The sequence below is a fragment of the Arachis ipaensis genome, chromosome B6, assembly GCF_059453495.1.
Source record: "Arachis ipaensis isolate K30076 ecotype BB chromosome B6, ASM5945349v1, whole genome shotgun sequence".
NCBI classification, from domain to species: Eukaryota; Viridiplantae; Streptophyta; class Magnoliopsida; order Fabales; family Fabaceae; genus Arachis; species Arachis ipaensis.
This window is the reverse complement of record NC_142441.1, coordinates 44332396-44356370: the sequence shown is the minus strand read 5'-3', so window position 1 is coordinate 44356370 and position 23975 is coordinate 44332396.

The following is a 23975-nucleotide window of genomic DNA, read 5'->3' as shown; positions in this document are numbered from 1 at the left end:
GGTCTAGAAGCTTCTGAGATAGCTCATGCTGAACCAAAGCATTGAGGTCTTTGGAAAGCAATGGAGGTTCTTCCTCCAAAGGCTTTGTACCAAACAATTTGGCATTCAGCTTCATGAGAGCTCCTAGGTGCCGAGCAACTCGCTCTTCCCTAGTGTCTTCATCCTCACTTGAGGATAAGTAGTCATCAGAACTCATACACTGCAGAAGTGCATTCAAAGGAACATCAATGGTATTTATGGTTTCCTTTGGTTCTGAGATAGCGGGTTCTTGAGTGGGCTTTAAACTCTCAGGGGGTGTGCTCTCACTGGCATTCAACGCCAGCTCTGTTAGCTTATTGGGCATTGAACGCCCTTGCTGTCCATTCTGACTGGCGTTCAACGCCAGTTCCTCTAGCATTCTGGGCATTGGACGCCTAGCAGGGGTGTCCTTGCTGGCGTTCAACGCTAGCTTCCCTGGGTGTATGGTCGTTGAACACTCAGTGAGGGCTTCCTCACTAGCGTTCAGTGCCAGGCTTGCTGCCATCATGGGCGTTGAATTCCCAGTGAAGGCTTCCTCACTGGCATTCAATGCCTTCCTAGTCTTTCCAGACTCGGCCTCAGCCTCAGTGGAAGGTAACATATTTAAACTTAAGCCAAGATCATACAGGGCTTTGTCAAAAATGATCTTTCTAGTAATCTATAGGATTTGAAAGCTCCATGGATCTGGCATCTTCCTTGGCAGCTCAGGCTGAATTAGGATACTGTACTTCTTAGTAAGTATCTCTATTTCATCTTCCCTTAGGTCCTTCTTTTCAAATACCTCTGTAAAAGAGATATTAACTTGCAGTTCCTTAAAGGCTACTGGGGAATGAGCTAACTGCTCATATGCCAGTTCTTTCTGCATGCTAAGGAAATGTGGCTCTTGAGGTTCTTTCATCTCTACAAGAGGGAGCTTTGTGATCATCACAGACTCCTTTTGTACACCCAGAGAAGATTTAACTCGAGGTTCCTTCTCCTCTGTAGGGGCGTGCTCAATGGCATTCTCAGGATCCTTCTGGTCCGTGATTGCCTTAAGTCCCTTAGTAGCATGCTCATGAGGTTCGGCCTCCTCAATACTAATGAGAGTCAGACACTCTTCTTTTGGATTCACTTATGTGGCTCTGAGAAGAGTGTTAGGGTGTTTTTGCAGCTTCTGAGGAAGGTTCCTCTGAATGACTGCATTGCACTCCTTAGTAAGAGTTACTGTCTTTACTTCCCTCTAATCTTTCTTATGACTCAAAATGTCCTTCATTAACTTAGCATAAGGTATCTGTTCAAGAGCTTCTGCAAAAGGGATCTTTATCTCTAATGTTCTGAGATATTCTACAAAGTGGGCAAACTATTTATCCCTTTCCTCTTGATAGAGTCTCTGAGGAAATGGCATCTTAGCCTTGTATTCATCAACCTTGGTTGATGAAGGCCGAATGCCATGTGAGTTGGAAGTGGGGTTACTAGCTTGCTTTGGAGGGTTGTTATCAGTGAGTGACTGACCTCCATTGCATGGGCGTTCAACGCCCATGTTGCTGCCCCCTTGGGTGTTTAAACGCCCAAACTCTGCCCTTTTTTGGCATTCAACGCCAAAAGGGATACCTCTCTGGGAATTTGAACGCCCAGTCTCAGCCCTTTCCTGGCGTTCAACGCCAAAAGGGATACCTCTCTGGGTGTTTGAACGCCCAGAGTCATCTTGTGCAGAGACCTAGTTATCCTCTATGGGCTTTTCGTTCTTATTGTGCTGAGGTTGGGTGCTTAAGGTTTTTCCACTCCTTAGTTGAATTTCCTGGCATTTTTCTGTTATCTGCTTAGATAATTGCTGCCTTCTTTGACTCAGCTGGGCTTCTATAATCTTGTTAGAAGCTTGAGTTTCTCACAAAGCCTCTTGCAAGTCCTGTAGTTACTTGGCAAGGGCATGCAGTTGCTGAGTCAATGGGCCATCCTGTTCTGGAGGGTTAGGTTTAGTAACTACTGCCTTAACCTCTCCTTTTATAGAAGGCTCAGGAGATGAGTACATAATAACACATAAAGAACAAGAATCAAAGAAATTTAAAGAACACAATAACACATAAAGAACACCAAACTTAAAATTTTTAGAGAACTAAAAGGAAATTTTCGAAAATTAAAGAAAAACAACAAGAAAACACCAAACTTAAAATTGAAACAAGATTTAACCAGAGAAAAATTATTTTTGAAAGAATTTTAAAAGGAAGATACCAAAAAATTGAAAATTGCTATAATTTAATAAATACAGAGACTCAAAGAAGCAAAAATTTACCAAGAACAAAAACAAAAAGACTCAAGCAAAGAACATTAACAAAGAGGCTTAAAAAAAAACAAAGATTAAACAAAGAAAAGAAAAATATTTTTGAAAAAGTTTTTAGTAATTTTTGAAAAATTAAAGAAGAAAATAAAAATAAAAGACTCAAATAAAAAATAAAAATTGCCTGATCTAGGGAGCAAAACAATCCGTCAGTTTGTCCAAACTCAACAATCCCCGACAACGGCGCTAAAAACTTGGTAGCACGAATCACCATGCCTTCGTACAGCTGTACCAGCAAGTGCACTGGGTCGTCCAAGTAATACCTGAGCGAGTCAGGGTCGATCCCACGAGGATTGAGGTTTGAAGCAAGCTATGATTATCTTGCAGGTCTTAGTCAGGCAGATCAGAAGGTTGTCTGAAGTTGTAAGAGTAATTTATACCTTAAAATCATCACTAGGAATATGAGAAAAGGGTAGAAGGTGTTGTTGGATATGGAATTGTATTAGGACTTTTGGAATCAGCAATAGGGATATGTTGAAGGACTGGAGTTGCTTTGCCTTTCTGAATTAACTCTGGTATTACTACTCTCTTTGCTTGTGAGTGATTTCTTCAATGGCAGGCTGTATGTGATTGACACTGGTTTGAGCAGCTGCCAATACTCCTCCAGATCTGAACCCCAGTTTTAGTGCGGATCCATTATAATTGAGGGTGAAACTCATACTGGTTCTTGCCTCTACCACAGAGACCCTAATCTCCCCAGAAATTAGCTGAATTGATGTCTCGAGAAGTTTCCAACGAAGTCGTGGATTAGCCGTCTGAGAGACGAGTATTCAAGTTGCTGGTTCATCATTGTCTGATGAAAGATGCACTTTGAACCCATGTAGAATGAGATAACCTTATGACAGTTTAATGCATTCATATTGATGAAGAACGAATAAAGATCTTTGAATTGATCAAACACAGATAGAAGAGAAGCAGTAATACTTTTATTAATTCATATGACTCAGCAGGGCTCCTCCCCTTAACCTAGGAGGTTTAGAAACTCATAATAAAAGAAAAATACAAAGTAAAAACCTGTATGCTGAATGAGATATGAAAAAAGTGTACGAATAACATGAATCTAATCCCTTAAATACTAAACAAATGACTAGTAAGGGTAAAACAACCTTTTTAGTGCTAAAAGCCACTTCTGGGGCCCACTTGGTGAGTGTTTGGACTGAGCTTTGATGAGATCCACGTGCTATGAGGCTCCTTGAGCGTGGAACGCCAGCTAGGGGGTCCTCTTTCGGCCATTGGACGATGGGCTCTGCTCTTTGGGCGCTGGATGCCAGTTTTGGGCCTTCTAATCCGAAGCAAAGTATGAACTATTATATATTGCTGGAAAGCTCATGAAGTCAGCTTTCCATATCCGTTGAGAGCACTCCATTTGAACTTCTATAACTCCAGAAAAACTCTTCCGAATGCAGGCAGATCAGATTCGGATAGCATCTGCAGTGCTTTCTCTGTCTCTGAATCAAACTTCTGCTCCAGCTCCTCAATTTAAGCTTGAAAATACCTGAAATTGTCCAAAAACACAAAAACTCATAGTAGAATTAAAAAAATGTGAATTTAACACTAAAATAAAAACGTAATAAAACTAAATAAAAACTACTAAAAACTATATGAAAGTGATGCCAAAAAGCGTATAAAATATCTGCTCATCACGTATGCACAGGATGGAGAGGTCTTTCTGTTGCATGCATGCGCACAGAATGGTGTGTACGCTCAACACCCTATTTTTCACTAAAATTTTGTTTTTCATTGTTTGACCTTTCCGGTAAGTCTGTAAACCTTCAGAACCATTGTTTTTTATAGAAATTCACTATTTTTGAACTATTGAACATTCCTCTGATTTTTCAAACCTCTAAAAACTCTATTTAAGGCCTATTGGTTAATTTTTGGGTTACAAAGTAAGGGTTAGTGAGTGGGAGAAGATAAAAATTAGTACCGGAGGAGTTTAAAGAGGGGATAAATGATTTGATGAGATAATGAGAGTGATGAATGAGGCAATTATGAGAACAATGCAATGTTGATGAATGAGATATAATGAGAATGATGGTGATATTATGAGATGATGATGAAGGAGTTTGATTGAGATGATGATGAATGATTATGTTTGAGATATATGTGACTGGGTAAGATATAGTGGTGTTATCCACTTACTCCGGGGATGAATTGAAATGATGTTAAGAATGAATTTTTGGATAAGATACCTAGGCAGAGCAAGGATTGTGGTTCGTCCCGCTTGTTCTAGATTAGAGATTGAGATACCTGATTAGTAGCAAGGATTGTGGTTCGTCTCACTTACTGCAGGTCAGTGATTGTGACGCCTCCATAGTAGTAGGAGTAGTGGATTATTTCACTTGCTCTAGGTTGAGTCTTTAAACACCCGCTTAGGTAGTTGCAGTAGTAGTATTTTATTCCACTTGCTTTGGGTTAAGCGGGTAGTAGCAAGAGGAGTTGTGGCTTAGGCCTATTCCGCAATTGGGTGTTTTTGTCTAAGGTTAGCTACCAGGACATGTCGGGTTGGCTATATAACCGACAGATGATATCATCAGCTATAGGGCAGGCATACATCATATGTATTTGTCTGTTTTGCTTGAGCTTGCATTATTTGGGTTTGCCTATTTGATCAACTATGTCTAATTCCTATATGTTCTATCTATTGTAACTGCATTCTATTTGTATTTTTTTGTCTATATTATATGTCTATGCAACTGAGAGATCCCTCATTTGGCGGAGGTGTGATGAGGGTTATTCCATCGGAGTTTTGGAGGGTTGGAGGAGAGTGATATTGAAGAGTTAAGTGTCGGAGTTCTAGGATTACCTCTGGCTTTTCTGGGACCATATATACTATTTATGTGGGCACGATAACTATGCTGAGAATCCCCAGTTCTCATTCCATACATATATTGTTGTTTTCAGATGCAGGACACGAGACACTGCACTAAGCATTCCGGAGACTCTTGGAAGCGAAGAACTATTGGGACTTAGGGTTGTATTTTATATATATATATATATATATATATATATATATATATTATGTTCATCCCTTTTAGAGGTTGACTTGGAGAAATATGTATTTTGTTCTATGTTTGGGACACTTCTTGGTTATATATTTATATGTATATATATACTCTGGTCGGCCTTTGCTTTGCAGACCGAGCCTAGAGCTTGTTATTTGTATTTTTGTAACTCTATTCTTATATATATAATCTTTTCCACTCGAGCTTATCTACCTTTCTACTTTTATCCGATCATGAACGATGTGATTTCTGTTTCATTTTGGATTAATTTCTCTTTCAGGGCTCCTAGTTACAATGTCCTTCAATTATATTATATTATATATTTTTACTTTTAGAGGTTGTAACACCTCGCCACCTTTGATTTACGTCCTAGGCGTAAAGCTTTGTGTGATAGGGTGTTACAGCATTTATGTACAAATATATGATGACGGATTTTAGTGTACTAATAATAGTCTTGTTATATAATAATGCTTATGATGACTGATAGGGTGTTACAGCATTTATGTATTCATAAATGTGGTGATGATTCTAGTTGATTATAGTGATGTGGGATGATGAGTGTGATTGATGATGATGGTTATGTTATTGATAACACGACTTGTGATGAATGAGACATGATTGAAAATGATGTGGATATTGAGGGATTATGATTGAAATATTCATATGACTTATGTATTTGAATTATCTAAGACACCAGTTTTCTTGGATAGACGCAGTGGCTTGCCACCACTTGCTCCATGTTAAGAATCGATATTCTGTTGACCCTCTGTCGCAAGATATGACTGGACACTTTAACTCCCTGGGTTCCCCCATGGGCATGCATATATATATATATTGATTTGAGCTTGGGGTTTTCTCCATGGATATTTTTGAGCTTGGGGATACGCGCACATAGGGATTGTCCAATGGTTAGCTACTAGGACATGTCGAGTTGGCTATATAACCGACAGATGAGATCATCAGCCATAGGACAGGCATGCATCATATGGATTTGTATGTTTTTCTTGAGTGTGTATTATCTTAGTTTGCCTAAATGATTAACTGTATCTATCTGCTACTTGCTCTACTTGTTGTATCTGTGCCTTATCTGTGTTTTTTTGTCTGGTTTGTATGTGTATATATCTGAGAGACCCCTCATATGGTAGAGGCGTGATGAGAGTTGTTTCTGGTGTGTGGTGATGGAGAATGAGACAGGTTGGACTAGGTATTGATTTATTTCTCTAGTTTATGTATTGGATGGATAGGGAAGAGTGATGTAAGTTAGTGGGTAAAAAGTCCTTAGGCACGTTTTTTGCCCTTTCATTTCTTTAAATTATTCATCTTACGGATTTGTAATTAAAGAAGTTTTTCTTATGACTTTCTTGAAGTAAGTTTTTTCATAAAGTTTTTCCAAAGTGTTATTCTTTTAGAAAGAAAATGTGTTTATAATGAAGTTCTTTCTATTTGCAAGTATTTCTTTGCTTTGATGGTATTCCCTTCCCTGCTGAGAACTTGCGAGGACGATGTTCTCACCTCCTACAAAATTTCCTTCTTCAGTTATAGTTCAGGAAGCTTTGGCACGAAGCCACAACCGAACTACGAAGCTTTATGTATATAAGCATTTCATTTCCTGTATTTAGTTTAATCTTAGATTTTATCTTTCCCCTTGTCGTTTATTGTATTATTTTTTAGAGGGGTAGGACTTATATTTAAGGAATTTTAAATAATTCTATGTATTTTGTAACACCCTACCACACAGAGCTTTACGCCTAGGATATAAATCAAAGGTTGCAAGGTATTATGACCTCTAAAATGGAAAATACATATATAGATATATTGAAAAAGGCAATTAACTAGGAGCCTTGAAGAGAATGTTAATAAAAAATGAAACAAAAAGTGCATCACTCACGATCGGATAAATGTAGAAAGGTAGATACGATCAAGCGAAAAAGATAATGTGTATATATAAGATTAGAATTCCAAAGATACAAATAATAAGCTCTAGGCTCGGCCTGCAAAGCAAAGGCCAATCAGAGTATACATATACATATATAAATAATCCCAAGAGTAACCCAAAATATATAATAAAACACCTGTTTCTCCAAGTCAGCCTCTAAAAGGGTCAAAATATAATATATACAAAGTGGAGAATCTATATACATATATAAACATAAACAAAATACAAACACCGAGTCCCAAGATAATTTTTTGCTTCCAAGAGTCTCTAGAAGGCTCAGTGTAGTGCCTCGCGTCCTGTATCTGAGAACAACAATATATGTATAGAATCAGAACCGGGGGTTCTTAGTATAGTAAAGGTGTCCACGTACATAATGTATAAGGTCCTGAGAAAGCCAGAGGCAATCCTAGAACTTTGACCAGATTAAAACTTAATGAAATATACTAAACCATAAGTTAGGGTGGTTGTCTAAGGTATTTATGTCGTAAATCCATCTTTAGCCTGACACCCTACCTTTTGTCTCCTCCTAATCCTCTGAATCACCGGTGAAACAACCTCATCACGCCTCCAACACACGAGGGATCTCTCAGTTGCATACACATACAAAGCATATAAGGAAAGAACAACTATGGATAGCAAGTGCAACATATAGGACAAGTAGCAGTTAATTATAGATAAGCAATTAGGCAAACCAAGATAAATGCATTCCCAAACAAATCACACAAATGCATATGATGCATGTCTGTTCTATGGCCGATGAGCTCATCTGTTGGTTATACAGCCAAACTCGACATCTCCGGTAGCAAACCTAGACACCGTCTCTCTGTTGCGCACATATATCTCAGCATAGTGGCTGACTGTTAGAGGGAGAATGTCCTGTCACCATTAGAGGGAATACGCACCCTGTCACGATTTGAGGGAATATGTGCCCTGTCACCATTATAGGGAATATGTGCTCACCGCCATTAGAGGAAATATGGGCGCTGTCACAATGCAATCAGAGAGAAAACATAGACATATTCAAACAAAATTCATAATTAACTCGTTCTCATAATTCTTCTTCCTCATCTCTTACCTGGAGCAAGTGGATAGCACCACTGCATCTTACCTGGTCACGTATATTTCAATCAAACTCATAACATCACAATCATTCTCATCATATCTCATTCATCACTTTTAACATCTCAATCGAACTAATCATTCACTTTTCCAATCTTCTTTCATACCAAATCTAGCTCCATCAACATCCTTAACCCTATTCTGTAACCTAAAAACCTAGCTATCAAACCTTAAACATAGTTTTCAGAGGTTTAGAAAATCAGAGGTATGGTTGGTAGTTCAAAAATGGTAAATTCACATCAAAATAGTGGTTTCAGAGGTTTATAGGCTTGCCAGGAAGGTCAAACAGTGAAAAATAAAGTTTTAGTGTAAAACAAGATGGTGTGCACACGCACGCAACAACGTGACCTTCCCTTCATGTGTGCAGGCATCACAGTGTGCGTACGCACCCTTGGAAAATCCTCAGGGTGTGCGTATGCACACCCCCTTGTGTGTACGCATGAGCTAAAACACACTCCCTGGTCTGTGCATGTGCATACTAGCGTGCGTACGCACACACACTAGAAATCCTAGTTTCCTGTAACTTAGGAAAATTCAGTTTTCGACACCCAACTTCCGATGTCCATAACTTCCTCTACAAAACTTCGATTTGCACAATATTTAAACTATTTTATATCTCTTAAAATTATCTTCAATTTAAAACAAAGTCTGCTCAAATCCAAAATTTAAGGCTCAAGTTATGACCGCCGAAATTAGTTAAAAAATCCTTTTTTAATAAAAATTCAAAACTCAAGTTTTCCAAACTTTCCAAATCTAAAACTAACCAAATTCAACACAAGGTTATACCTACACTTCCATTAACTCCGTAACACACCAACATTTGCAACCATACAATCCCTTCAACCAATTCATCATAATCTCCCACCAATTATATCAATAAATCATCAATTTATTCTCAACAACCCAACAATCATTAATAATCATTCATTATCCCTCATCAATAACATTAATCAACACAATTTCATAATAAGCTCAACATTATCACTAAAAAATCACTAAACCTTAAACCATTTCCATATCCTTTCTATCCCTTCTAAGAAATACCAATCTCCAATTTTATTCATTTTATTCCAAACAATCCATAATCAAAACAACACAGTGCATTATTATTCAATCATCAATCATTAACAAATCATTATTATTCTATACTCATCAAACACAATTCATCACATACGAACTCAATCATCTTTCATACACAATTCATATACCACTTATACAAATCAACAATAATTCATTCTGTTCAACTTATCCTAAGGTCAACTAGCCTAAGTTTTCATGTGACATTAAACATTATATACGAGAAACCAAAATCAAACCTTGGCCGATTTCTCCCTAAGCCACAAACGCCATATATTATCTTCTCTGCAAGCCTCAAGGTGTTCAAATCAACTCAACCAACTTACATTCACCACAACTTGATTCCAATTCACCACTTTGACTTTAATATCACATGAATTCAATCTAACACCACACAATTTCATATATGGCCACAATTTAAATTTCTAATCCTCATAAAAATTAAAGATTCACAAGGGGTAGGATTTCTTTACCATTACCCATGGGTTAAATAGATAAAACCCAGTGATTACTCGCTGCTAGAGTTTATGATGAGCGGATATTTTATACACTTTTTGATGCTATTTTCCTAGTGTTTTTAGTGTATTTGGTTAAGTTTTATTATGTTTTAGTAGGTTTTATTGAAAAATTCAATTTTTGGATATTACTTTGAGCTTTTGTGTTTTTATTATGATTTTAGGTGAATTTTGGGTGACTTTGGCAAGTTTTGCCAAAGTCCAATTCAGAGGCAAGGAAAGCATAGCAGATACTGTAAAATTCTGACCTCTACGCATTCAAACGAAAATTTCTGGAGCTACAGAGGTCCAAATGACACGTTCTTAACGGCTTTGGAAAGTTTACTTTCAGGGCTTTCCAGCAATATATCATGGTTTATACTTTTCTTTGGACTGGATAGCCCAAAATGGGCGTTGAACGCCCAAACTACACTCTAGTGGGCGTCCAACACCCCAAGAGGACCAAGGCTGGCGTTGAACGCCCAAACCTGGTGTTCAATAGCACAAGGGGAGCAAGGAAGTAGCATAGACACTCCCTAGTGGGTGTCCAACGCCCACTCCTTCAAGTTGGAAGCCAAGTTCAGCCCAAACACTCACCAAGTGGGCCCAGAAGTTGATTTTCGCACCTTTTTGTTTAGTTTATTTCACTTTTGTAATTTTTATTTATTAGGTTAGTATATATAGGCAAAGATCACCTATGTTTAAGATCTTCGGCCCCTCAAAACATAATACACACTATTTTTTGTACAGTATGAGCAACTAAACCTCCTAAGTTAAGGTTAGGAGCTCTGCTGATTCCTATGGATTAATGCAATTACTTTTCTACTTCAATCTATGTTTGATTCTATTCTATGATGCATTGTCGTTCTTCATCCTTATGAATCTCGATTCTACATGAGTTCCTGACGAGTCCTGACCCAGATAGTATTGAGCTACAGCTTGAGAATACATCACGGGTTCCAACAAGTTATCTGGGCTAATTGGAGTATGTGACATAAAACCTCATTAATCAGGGGTAATTGAGGTTCCTATGGCTCTAAGGGCGAGGATCATAGAGCATCAGTCTCTGATCCAGAAGATCCGACCTTGTCTGTGGCGTTTTGAGTAGGATCATCAAGAGATTGAATTGCATGCGCTTCACCCTCTCCAAGATTGATCTAGCCTGTTCGGGTGTTTGGTTTGGACTTGAGGAGATTAATGACCACGACCAATGGCTTAATCACTTACAGCCTTTCCATTGAAGGAATCAATCATCGTTTGAGTAGTTAGTATGACGTATTAATACAGAAGAAGCATCTTCGAGGCCTGAACTGATCTTTTATTACTGTTTCTACGTGTTATTATTATTGCTTGTTTATGCACCTACTACAAACAACAACAATCTTTCTATTCGCCTGACTAAGATCTTCAAGATAACCACAGCTTGCTCAATCCGAAAATCCTTGTGGGATTCGAACCTCACTCACCTGAGGTATTACTTGGACATCCCGATTCACTTGCCGGTTTAGTTGTGCGAGTTATAAATTCGTGCACCAAGTTTTCAGCGCCGTTGCTGGGGATTGTTTGTGATTTACAAACTAACGGTTGTCTTGCTCCTTAGATTAGGTACTTTTTACTAGTTTTCTTTTATTTTCTTTTCTTGTTAATTTTTGAAAATACTTCAAATATATATATTTTTTCATTTTTAGTCATCATTATTTTTCTTTTAGTCTTGTGTCAAGTTTTAAGTTTAGTGTCACTTTGGTTTTCATCTCTTTTCGCAAGTTTTTGAAAATTATTTTTCTTTTTTTTTCTTTGTCTTCGAAAATTTCTTAGTATTTTTCTTTGTTTGATTTCAAAATCTTTAAGTTTGGTGTCTTTTAGTGTTTTTCCTTTTCATTTTTCGAAAATTAGTGTCCTTGATTTCAAAATTTTTAAGTTTAGTGCCTATCTAGTGTTGTTCTTTTCATTTTAATTTTCAAATTTTTCGAAAATTTTTCATAATCTAATTTAAAATTTTAATTTTGGTGTCTTCGTTACTAACCTTGTGTATCTTTAAATCTTTATCTTATCTTTTCTTTCTTTGAATTTTAAAATCTTGTTAACTTATCCTCAATTTGATTTGATTTTCAATTTTAAAAGTTTGATATCCTTAGTTATCTTTCTTTTGAAATTTAGAATCTTTAAAATTTTAAAATCTTATCTTATCTTATCTTTTCTCTTTCTTTTGACCTTTTGAATTTCAAAATCTTTATTTGATTTTCTATTTTTAAATTTTAATTTTTTTATCAAATCTTTTGTCTTAAAATTTAAAATCTTATCTTATCTTGTTTCTCTCTTTTAACTTTCTCTTTTTAACTTTTAAATTTCAAAGATTCTTTTCCAACTTCTTACTTTTTAAAATTTCAAATATTTTAAAAAATAAAATCTCTTCCAAATTTTTTATTTTATTTTTAAGTCTTTTTGAGTTAATTACTTGTTTGTTTCATTTTAATTTTAAAGGTTTGATTCTTTCTAATTCTTCCCTCTCTCTTCTATTTTCGAAAATCTCTAACCCTTTCTTTTCTTTTCTTTTATGAAAATCCTCTTCTTCTTTTCTCTCTCTTATTTTCAAAAATTTTCTTCCTATTTCCCTCTTTAATTTCAAAAATTCTTTTTAAATTAAAAAGCATCTTTCTTTTCTTTTCTCTTCTTCTAATTCTCTAACAAGGACCTCTATACTCTGACATAGAGACTCCTTTTTTCTTCTCTTCTTGGCTTCTCTCTTCTTGTTTATGAACAAGAATAAGGATAAATGACCTCTCCTTGATTTGAATTTTGAACCTGAAAGGACTCTAAGGAGATGTCTGCAATAAGCTCAGGCTGGTAGAGCTGTAAGGAATCTTATAGGAGCTATAGAACAAGAAGCAGAAGAAACAACAATGGCAGCTAATCCAGATAATGGGGGTGACACAAGAAAGGTCCTAGGATCTTACACTGTACCCAATTCTGACTTCTATGGGGGAAGCATCTCTATTCCTACCATTGAGGCAAACAACTTTGAGTTGAAGCCTCAATTGGTCACTCTGGTACAATAGAACTACTAGTTCCATGGACTTCCACAGGAATATCCAAACAAGTTTCTATCTGACTTTCTGTAGATATGTGACACTATCAAGACTAATGGAGTAAATTCAGAAGTCTACAAGCTCATGCTCTTCCCCTTTGCTATAAGAGACAAAGCACGGCTATGGCTGGATTCCCAGCCTAAAAAAAGTATAGACACATGGGAGAAGGTGGTCAATGGATTCTTGACCAAGTTCTTCCCACCTTAAAAGCTGAGCAAGCTTAGGGTAAAAGTTTAAACATTCATACAGAAAGAGAGTGAATCCCGCTATGAAACTTGGGAAAGATACAAGAAACTAATCAGGAGATGCCCTCCTGACATGATCTCTAGATGGACTATGCTAGACATCTTCTAAAATGGCTTATCTGAGGCGTCCAAAATGTAATTGGACCACTCTGCAGGTGGATCTTGATGATCGACTTTTTTTACGGTTTAGAATTTCACCAATGAAGTCTCGTTGTAAAATATAGTTTCTAAACCAACAATAATCCTTTCATACAAACATTTGTTTGTCACAAGTACAAACCCCTAAAATCTATAAACCGAAGTATTTAAACCTCGGGTCGTCTCTCAAAGGAATTGCAGGGTAGTGTTCTTGTTATTGGTTATGAGTTGTATATTTTGGGATTTTGGATAAGAGACAAGAAAAGTAAATGACAACGGAATTCAAATGATAAAATGGTCTTGGCAAGGTTTGGTGATCAAGGATCTCTATCCCTATCACTAACCACAATATGAGAATTGGCAAGGATCAATCCCACTAAGTCATCCTCTAACTAGTAGTAAAGGAAAGTCAAGTGAGCTATATCAATCCACGTCCATAAGTCCTATTTCACCACCAATTCAATTAGTAAGATCTAAAGTTAATGGCTCCCAATCATCATTTACTTGGACATTAGTAACTCAAGAGTTCCTAAGTTACCTTCCCAAGCCAAGAGCACTAAAATCTACTCTAACATCTTCTCAAGCATTTTGACAAACACTTGGAAGGCACAAAAGGAAAGCATAGTAATTCAACAACAAGAATGAATTCTAACAACAACTAATTACAAAGAATTAACAACAACAATCAAAGAAAACAAGATCTGCATGAATTACCTCAAATTGCATTAAAGAAAAATAGAAGAACAAAAGTAAATCCACAATAAAGTATAGAAACAAAATAGAAGAAATTACAACAAGAGGATGAAAGAACAAGATATAGAAACATAGAATTGAAAGGTAGAAGTAGATGAAAGCAAAGATTAAAACCTAGATCTAATAGGAGAGATTAACCTAAACCTAATCCTAATTCTAATCCTAGAGAGAAGTGAGAGCTTCTCTCTCTAGAAAACTAAACTAAAACTAGATCTAAAGTCTAATGTGAAGTCGTAGATGCCTTCCCCTTCAATTCTTGGTCTATTTAGCCTTTTCCCGCCAAAAACTCAGCTCCAAATGGGGCTAGAAACCCTCCAAAATCGCCAGGCACGAGTTCTTCTTTAAAAGTCACGTGCGGTCTTCGGCGCGTACGCGTACGGTGCGCGTACGCGTCCCTGGAGCATTTCGCAATCCACACGTAGGCGCATAGTGCGCGCGCGCGTCCATGGGCTTTTCCAAATCTTTGGCTTTTCATGATTTCTCCACTTTGTATGCTTTCCTTTCACTCCTTTGATCCTTTCCTAGCCCTTTTCAATCTGAAATCACTAGCAAACACATCAAGGCATCTAGTGTAATCAAAGGAAGATTAAAACTATTAATTTAAAGGTCTAAAAAGTATGTTTTCACATCTAAGCACAAATAAGGAGACAATCATAAAATCATGCTATCTCATTGAATAAATGTGAGGAAAGGTTATCAAAATGCTCTAAATTTAACACAAGATAAATCCTAAAAACGGGGTTTATCAACCTCCCCACACTTAAACCTTAGCATGTCCTCATGCTATACCAAGAATGAAGTAAAGGATATAACATTTATTCAATGCAACTAAACTATCTAAATACAACTAATTATATGAATGTATATGCTTGGTCAAAACAAATCAACTTCCAAGAGAATATGTGTAAGCACAAGGGTTCAAACAATGGAAATCAAATCCAACCCACAATTGCATTGAATTATCAAAAGGATTTACAAACTTGCATGAATATAGATGATAGTGGTGAATACATGTAACTGAGCAATCGAACCCTCACCAGATGTGTATACGCTCTATTTTACTCAAGTGTTTAGGGGTTGATTCACTCAATTCTCTCTTAATCATACTTTCCAAAATTTGTTCTTCATCTAACAATCAACAATCATTCAATGCATGCATAAAAATATCATGAGGTCTTTTCCATAAGGTTGTAATGGGGCTAGGGTCAAGGTAGGATCATATATGGATAAGTGGACTAGAATTTGAATCTTTGACGAGCTTAAACTTTCCCACTTAACCTATGTAATGACCTATACAATTAAGTACTAACCTAACTACCCATCCTTCACTTTTCTCATACTCATGCATTTTCTTCTGATTTTCACACACTTATGCATTGACTCTTATTGGACTTTATTTTGGGGCATTTTGTCCCCTTTTTATTATTTTTCTTCTTTTTCTTTCTTTTTCTACATTTTTTTTTCACATTTATTTTTTTCTTTTTCATTTTATTTTCTTTTTCTCATTTTTTTTCTTTCAAGCTACATGTAAGAACATCAATACATAAGGTCTATACATTTAATCAATATATGAGTATGCACCCAATTCCCAAATATAGAAATATAAAACACCCTTTTATCCCAACCAATGTTCCCAATCTCCCCAAACTTGAATGCAAAACACTCTCACTAGCCTAAGCTAATCAAAGATCCAAACAAGGGACTTTATTATTTTTCACTTTAGGCTTGTAATGTGCTAAAATAAAGAACAATTGGGTTAAGCGTAGGCTCAAAATTGGTTAACAATGGAGAGTAAAAGGAAGGTTATTTAGGTAAGTGAGCTAATGAAATGATGGCCTCAATCATATAAAGGCATGAATACAAGGAATAATTGGACATAAAGAATTAAACAAATCAAGGATCACAATCATAGAAAGAGAACAATGCACACAAGAAGGAAAAATAAGTGGTTATAAGAGGTAACCACATCAATAGGCTCAAAACTCACAAGCTTGTGTTCTTAGCTCAAAAACATGATCCAGAACAGTGTGAATTCAAGCAAGTTCACCAAAAATTTTACAATCAATTGGGGTGGTGCCCTATAGATAAATTTCTTGGAAATTCTATCATTTTGACTAAGCTTATCCTAAATGCAATGTTGTGATTGAGAAATTCTAAAATCCCTTAGTTTACCCTCTTTTCCAATCTAAACAAATTCTTTTATGCACAAGGGTTTAACTAGGTTTTCAAAAATTCAAAATACTTTTCAAATCACAACCACAAGGCTAAAATGCAATATATACAATAAAAAGTGTGCAACAACCAAAATAAAAGTATCCACAATAGTAAATATGTACAATAATCCCAAAATAGTGCAAAATAACGCAAAATAAGATGAACTAGGAGATAATGTCCGAAAAATTTTCACCAAATCCACCGACGGCTATGACGGTGACCTCCCCACACTTAAGATGAAGCATCGTCCTCGATGCTACTGAAAAGGCTCATGGTGAAGGTCAACAGTCGCATCTGCCTCCTGCTGAATCTCAGTCTGGGGCACTGGCTCCTCGGGAGGCTGCTGAGTATTTTGAGTGGTCTGCGTCTGTGGAGGTGCCTCCTGCTGAGTCGGCTCCTCAACATGCTCCTCTGCGTGCTCAGCTTCGTGATCCTCCTCATCGGATACGGGAGAGTCGGGGAGAGGGGGTAGCTCAATGCCCTGTGATAGAAACACCTGGTCTATGCGATCAAAACGTCGCATGATACGACGCTCGCTGCTCTCTATGAAGCGAAACAGGCACTGAACCCGAAGGTAGATCGGCTCGGGTGCTGGTGGTGGTGGTAAAGGTGCTACTGCTGCTGCTGCTGAAGAAGAGGGTCCTGCCACTGCTGTAGGAGATGAAGGTCTAGCTGCCTCCACTGCTGCTCTAGCTCGAGAGCGGCGCCTGGATGGGGGCTTCTCGTGCACCCACGAACCCTACAGAATAGTAACCTCCTTATCGTCGTCGTCTGGGGGTGCTGGTGTCACGTCATCGTCCCTCCATGGGGCACCGGCTAACTCAATCATCCTAGTGACCATAGTGGGAAATGGTAGTAGGCCACGGATGTGTGCGAGCCACATGCCTCGCCTAATCAGCCGGGGGAAGTAAACCTCCTTCCCCTCCATGACACATCCAATCAGAAAAAGCATATCCATCAAAATCTCAGAAAAATGGGTAGTAGGCAGGACATAGTGGGTGAATATTTGCTGCCAAGTCCTAGCCTCCCTAGGCAGATAATTAAATAACATCCCCTTGGGCTTTTTGTTGTTAGAGTCCATCACCCAAGGGGCATCCGTGTAGCAATAACGCACTTCAATGCCTCATAATCAAAGTCATAGCATTCATAGTTATCTCTGCCTACTGGTATGCACATGTGTCACCGGTCCGGGGTAGACAATGCAAAACACCCTCAATAGCAGCCTCAGTCACTAAGACCTACCCGCCCCGTAGGTGGACTGACTCAAGAGTCATGAGGAAGAGGTTGTAGTATAACTCCTTGACCCATGAGGTGTTTATCCTTCCCAAATCCCTATCAACAAACCCTAAGCCCAGTTCCTGAATACGGGTATTAATGGTGCATCTCAGATCGTTAGGAAGGGCCAATTTCTTCTCAATATTCAGCTTTGTCTTCCAATAGGTAGGGAAACGCAGCTCGCAGTAAAGGTTAGGAAACATGTATGTGTCAGTGGGCGAAAGCTACTGGTTCTGTTTATCCACTTCATTAAGTGGGTTCTTTGCATAGTTGGCATAAGGAGAGAGGGTAGAGGCTTGAGATTTCTTCCTCTTTCTTGAGGTGGTAGCCTTTGCTTTTCCTTTATCGGCCATCCTGAAAGCAAATGTGATATGATATAAGCACTTAGCCAAATAGGGGAATGGAAAGCAAGGAATGACATATTAACATGAAGTGAGTTAAAAAGGAAGAAAACTTGGGATACAAGCAACAGGAATTAGCATTCAACACAAAAGCCATAAACCAAGAATTCAAGAAATATATGCCCAATGCTTGTTCATTAAGCCCAATAAGCATCATACCCAAAAAGAATGGTTAAAGAGTTAGTTGAAAATTAAAAAGAAAAATCAGCATGTTAGGCAAGTTAAAAAGTTAGAAAAGCTGGTTCAAAGGTTAGGGGTATTGATGACAAGTCATCTTAGCCTAGTTTCACTAGCCTTTTTCTTTTGTTTTCAATAGAATTATGCACTTTCTTGAGCCAAAAGCAAGCCAATTGGGTAGATTTTCATGTTTCCTTTGATTTAATCAACCATGTATGAATTCATGCTATTTCATGAGGTTTTATGCTACAATTGTCACATATTATGAAAGAATGAATATCTCATGATTTTGAGCATAGCTTTGATGTGTTTGGTTGATAAATGATAGGTGAAGAAAGCTTGGAGAAAGGTTGAAGTAAGAAGGAATGGTTAGGAGGAAGAGAGGACAAAAGGTTTGAGCAAAAGTTTACCTCAAACTTTAGCTCAAACTTTTGGATTAATTGAAAATGAACCAGGAAGCAAAAAGCTGGACCAAAAGTTAGCCTCAAACTTTTTGGCTAACTTTTGGGCAAAAGCTGGAGCAAAAGTTAGCCCCTAACTTTTTGGCTAACTTTTGGGCAAAAGCTGGAGCAAAAGTTAGCCCCTAACTTTTTGGCTAACTTTTGGCATGAAAAACACTCCCTGGATGCACAAAAAGTTTGCGCCAACGTTAGCCCCTAACTTTTTGGCTAATGTTGGCGCATGAAAAACACTCCCAGGACTAGCAAAAGTTTGCGCCAACGTTAGCCCCTAACTTTTTGGCTAACGTTGGCGCCATGAATAACCAAGGGGAGGCCAACGTTGGAGCAAAAGTTAGACCCCTAACTTTTGCCCCAACGTTGGTATCAGCAAGGAAGGGTGCTGATGTGAAAAGTTGGAGCAAAAGTTAGCCCCTAACTTTTACTCCAACTTTTACTCAAGCTTTCATGATTCCAACCCGGTTCAATTCGGTTCTTCTCCAAACTCCAAGAGCAATCAACCAAGGCCTCTATCAACCCAATTCCATCAAGAGCAAAGGCCCAATTGAAGGCTTGAAGACCATTTGAAGAAAGTGTATAAATAGCATAGGATTTGAGTTTCTAGGGAGCTTCCTTTTAGAATTTTTCAATACTTGCAACAGGGAGCTTCCCTTTTTAGTTTTTCAGAATAGCTTTCTTTTGAGTTTTTCTTAGAGCTCACTTTTATTTTTCTTAGCATTGTTGTTTAATTGAAGAGAATTTGGGAGGAGAATTGATCTCTCTTCTTCCTTGTTCTTGCCCAGCACTCTTTACTTTTCTTGTCTTGGATTTTGGGTGGAGAATTGAAGAAATTCTGTTTCAATCTCACCTTGGGATCTTGTTTAATTTTCTGCTTAATTGAATTTCAGTTTCGGTTACTTGCTTCTTCATCTACTTTCTTTGCAATTTACAATCTCCTTTGCAATTGTTCTTGTTGGATCTAGGAAGGTATTGAGATCTAGACTTGGTTTTCTAGTCTCTTGGGTCCTGAGATCTGAATTCCAATTTTACATCCTCTGTTTACTGCTTTTCATGCTCATTTTATTTTGCTGTTTTAGATCCGATTCAATCCAAGTCTTCTTCTATTTCTCTGCTTGTTGCAATTTTACATTTCCTTGTTTAATTTCTGCAAATCCAACTCCTCATTCCCTTTACAATTCAAGCCATTTACATTTCCTGCACTTTAAGATTTTGCAATTTACATTTCTTGCATTCTAAGTTTCTGCCATTTAATTTCTTGTTCTTTAAGATTCAACACATTTACTTTCTCTGCTCTTTAATTTCATGCAATTTTACCCATTCTCTTTACTTTCTATGCAATTTAAATTCTGCAAATCACAAATCTCTCAACCAAAACTTGATTCTCTTGACTAAATCAACCATTAAACTAAAATTGCTCAATCCATCAACCCCTGTGGGATCGACCTCACTCCCGTGAGTTATTATTACTTGATGCGACCCGGTGCACTTGCCGGTTAAGTTTGGGTGTTTTGGAGAAATTTGTTTCTCCACAAAAATATCCCATCAGGTATGATGGTCATTTGCTTAATCACAATGAATCACAAGTATGGATAACAAGCATACTCACAAACATGAGGGAGAAGCAGTCATTGATGATGAAATATGAAATTGCAGAAGAAGCAATTAATTGAATGCAAGTCATCAATCAATGTCATGGTCTCTAGGTTTGCAATAAGTGGTGAGAAAGTGTGGATTGCACACTAATGTAACCAAAAGCAAGTTGGAAAACAATATTGAGGTAAAATGTTGCATTAGTGGAATAGACCAAGTATTGCAAATGAATGAACCATCTTCAATAAAAATGCAAGTTGAAGTCAAATTGGAGCCTAATATAAGTCAAAAGGGCATTTGATTCAACTTGACAAGTGAGAGCTCACGAAGGTTCGAATAGATGTATATTGCGGGAAACAAAGTAAAGACATGGAAATGCCGACCAATTCACCCTACGAACCGAACTTGGTGAGGTAAAAAAATTTGAATTTAAAAGTTACAAGATCAGGGGTTGACGGCGGCGGTCGGTGGTTACAGTGGTGGTGGAGCTTGATGGAGATGGTGGTTATGGAAGATGAGGGAGAGACGAAGAGGAAAAGACGTTGGGGTGAGGGTTGCGCGAATGCACTGGGTTCGTCGCGTGGTTAGGGTTAAAATTTTTTTAATCCAAGCGCGTGCGCACCGTGCGCGTCCGCGTGGATGGGAGAAAGAGTGAGTGGTGCGGAAGCGTCAAGTGCGCTTTCGCGTAGATGAGGGATGTAGGCATGGGCACGGACGTGTACAGTGCGCGTTCACATGGGGTGAGTTGGGTCAGGGGCTTAATGCGTGCCCAGAGTTAGCGCAACTCTCGGGTTGTAGGCCTGAAAACTTGATAAACCATTATTTTATGATTTATATTGTGTTTAATTGTGTGGTTTTATCAAATCTTTACCCACTTATTCATATGATTAGCATGTATTTACAATTCCTTCCCAAAAATCACTCCATGGTTGAAAACTTGCTTCCTAGATACTTTTAATTATGTATTTTAATTCTCCTTTATCCCATTCGATGCCGTGATCCGTGTGTTAAGTGTTTCAGGCTTCATAGGGCACGGATGTTTTGTAAATTGGAGAGGAGGCTTGCAAAAATGGAAGGAACACAAGAAACTAAGGAGATAACCAGCGAGCAATGACGCGAGTGCATGGCCCACACGAACGCGCGAAATGGAGTATTCGCAACGACGCGAACGCGTGCCTGACGCAAACGCGTGGATTGGAGTCTGTACGAATGACGCGAATGCGTGAACCACGCGAACGCGTGACAAGGAAAATCACTAAATGACGCAAACGCGTGAACGACGCGTACGCGTGACTTGCGCAATCTGCAGAAATAACAGAATACGCTGGGGGCAATTTTGGGCTGCATTTTGACCCAGTTTTTGGCCCAGAAACACAGACTAAACCTAGGGAACATGCTGAGACTCAACATGCATCCACACACATTCAGATTGATCACATTAGGATTACTCTTAGTTTTAGATCGGAGTTTTTAGATTTGCATTACATTGATAGTTTATGCTTTTGCTTGGATTGTGGATGTTGAAGAGTCATTATCTCCGTTGAAGACATTACTTTAGTTTGTTTCATTATTCCCTTATTTTTAATTAGTTACTCATTGACTCTGTTCAGATAATTATGTTGCGTTTTGGAATTATTAATATATGAAGTTATTTTTATTTTAATTAATTTTAATTCTCTATTTTATTTTATTTAATTATGTCTTCTCATATTTTTATGATTATTTATTTCATGTCAATGGAGTAAAATTTTTACTTGACATGGGGTTGATTAAAAGGAGATACTTGAGTTGGAATGCTCAAGTACTTGGTTGAATTGGACGTTGTTAGCTAATTCCATACCTACTAACACTAGACCTCCCTAAGGGAGAGGACTAGGAATTGAGGGTGAGAGTTAGTTTAATCACCATACTTTTTCTTATTTAGTAAGGGGTAGCCGAGTGAGAACAACAACCTTTTTACACTATACTACACTTGAGAAGATTCTAGCAAGGATAGAAATTCCATTTAATTATTCCCCCAGTCAAGGCCTTTTATTCAGAGTATCACTAATTATTCTTAGTTTATTTTTATTGCTTTAATTTTTAATCATTTTAATTACTCGTTATCAAAACTCAATTTTTCTAAAAACCCCTAGTTAATAAAATAGCACTCTTTTTTGCAACTCGTTGGGAGACGACCTGGGACTCATACTCACAATATTTTATTTCTAAAATTTGTGACAACCCTCTTTTAAATTGGTGAGGTAGATCTTAGCCGGTTAAGAGCCATACGTGCAATGTTGTCCTCTTAATTGAAATCTCTAAATTGGTTGACTTCTGCCACGCATCAATTTTTGGCGCCGTTGCCAGAGAGTTGCAATAGTGTGCTAAATTATTAATTAGTGTATATATTTTATTTTTATTTGCATATTTTATTTTTATTTCTATTACCATGAGATACATGTCTTTCTCATTGAATGACGCATTCATTGCCTGATCCGAGTTTAGTCCCATTTGATCCTGAAATTGAAAGAACTCTTTCATATATTAGACGAACTTGACGTCGGTTAGCCTCTGAGGGTGGTGAAGTGATTATTATCAATTCACCAGTCTCATCTGAGAGCGAATCTGAACCATCATCTGAGAGCGAGACAAGCTCATTTACTACTGATCCAATTGATTTATGTGCAGGAAACATGGCAGCACCTAGGAGGATTACTCTCCAGGAGACAGGAGCCCCAGATTTTACACTGCAGTCGTATCAAGTGCATCACCCGACTGCAGCCACAGATTTTGAACTAAAAACTGCACTGATCAACTTGATGCCCAAGTTTCATGGCTTACCTGCTCAAGAGCCTATCAAGCACCTTAGGGATTTCCAGACAGCCTATTCTACTGTTAGGCGTCATGGTGCAGATGAAACTTCTATTCTGTTAACTGCTTTCCCATTTTCTCTTCAGGAAAAGGCAAGGGAGTGGTACTTCTCCCAACCTGAAGCAACTGTTACCAACTGGGATATACTCAGGAGAGAATTTTTGGAAAAATACTTCCCAGCTGAAGTCACAGATAGACTGAGAAAAGAGATCTCCTGCATTGTTCAAGGTGAATCAGAGACTCTCTATGAATATTGGGAGCGCTTCAACAATCTCTTGGACGCATGTCTCCATCACATGATTGGTAAACTAGTATTGATCATCTACTTCACTCAAGGCATGAACCCCCAGGATAAGACTACACTGGAAGGTGCCAGTAATGGTTCTCTAAAAATGTACAAAACTGCAGATGAAGCATGGCAACTGATCAGCGACTTAGCTGAGTCCACTAGGAATCACAGACAGAGGCGCAACCATCCCAAAGCTGTTGCAGAGATTTCCTCTAGCAAAAAAACTACTGCTCTCACCTAAACCATATGTGAAATGACCAACCTACTGAAGCAGATGCAGTTAAATCAACAACAGGCACAACAAGCTCAGCCTTCACCACAACAAAGTCAACAGTTAGTTCCACAAAGAGTATGTGGGATCTGTGCTGATTATAGTAATTATATTGATGAATGTCTGCAGCTCCAAGAAGACAACACTGTGGCAGCCACTCACAACTTCTATGACCGCCCGAATCAAGGATACAATCAACAAGGTGGCAACTACAACCAAGGTGACAACAATAACCATGGATGGCAGGACAACTCCAACCAAG